The following is a 959-nucleotide window of genomic DNA, read 5'->3' on the forward strand; positions in this document are numbered from 1 at the left end:
GTGGTGACACCCGGTAACCGCTCCGGGTGTCACCCAGCCTCGGGACGCCCCTGCATGAGAGTGCAACATTTCCATCCTTGAGCTGGCCAGACCTTTTACAGCCTATCTTCCAACCAGTGTAAATTTGCAAAGTCCAGCTCTAGGCACTGAAGGAGTTGTAAAGTTGTAAAATCCCAGCATTTACTATCCTGTTATAACATCAGCATTGTAATGGGAATAAGGTTGTTTTTGATAATGCAATCAAAGGTTACTTGAAAAAATCCCTTTTATGTGCTGCCTTCTGTCTACCCATCGCTTTCAACAATTTCCTGGATTCCCAGTGTGCTTCACATCCTTCTCCCTGCTGCTTGATGTGATGCAATCTCGATTTCTCAAGACTATATATCCCATCGTGCACTGCTTCCAACAAGCAAAGAAAATGTTACATTGTTACAGGTTCAGACATTAAGTTGTAGTTCATATGGCAGGTTTAGTTAAAGAACAACCCTGTGCAAAATGTTTATTAACCCTTGCAGTGGGGCTAAATAAAAAAGTTATACTCACCTGATCCCATGAGCCAGCTTGCTCTTAGACAGTCCCTAGAGCCTCGCTCCCCTTCAGCCGCGGAGGTCTAAGGTCCCTGAGTCATCATGATCTATACCCATTGTATAGGAGGTGAGGACACCAAGGGACATACCAAAATAGGAGACAGGCTGAAGGGAGTTCTGTCACAGCCAGCTGGCTTGGAGGATAAGGTGAGTATAAGTTTGTTATTTCCTCCTAGATAAGCAGTTAACCCCTGCGGTACGGGGTTAACTGCCAGGGTCTCAGGTGTGCGGTCAAGCCCTCTTACCTGTCTGCTCCGATCCTCTGTCCGCCTCCTTCTCCTCCACGATCGCTTGCGGGCCCCACCTCTTCCGTCACTGGGTCCCACCTCCGCCATCACTAAGCCCCCCCCTTGAGCGCTGGGCCCCGCCTCC

The sequence above is a fragment of the Nanorana parkeri genome, unplaced genomic scaffold (genome assembly GCF_000935625.1).
Source record: "Nanorana parkeri isolate BGI_ZX_2015 unplaced genomic scaffold, ASM93562v1 scaffold600, whole genome shotgun sequence".
Classification (NCBI taxonomy): Eukaryota; Metazoa; Chordata; class Amphibia; order Anura; family Dicroglossidae; genus Nanorana; species Nanorana parkeri.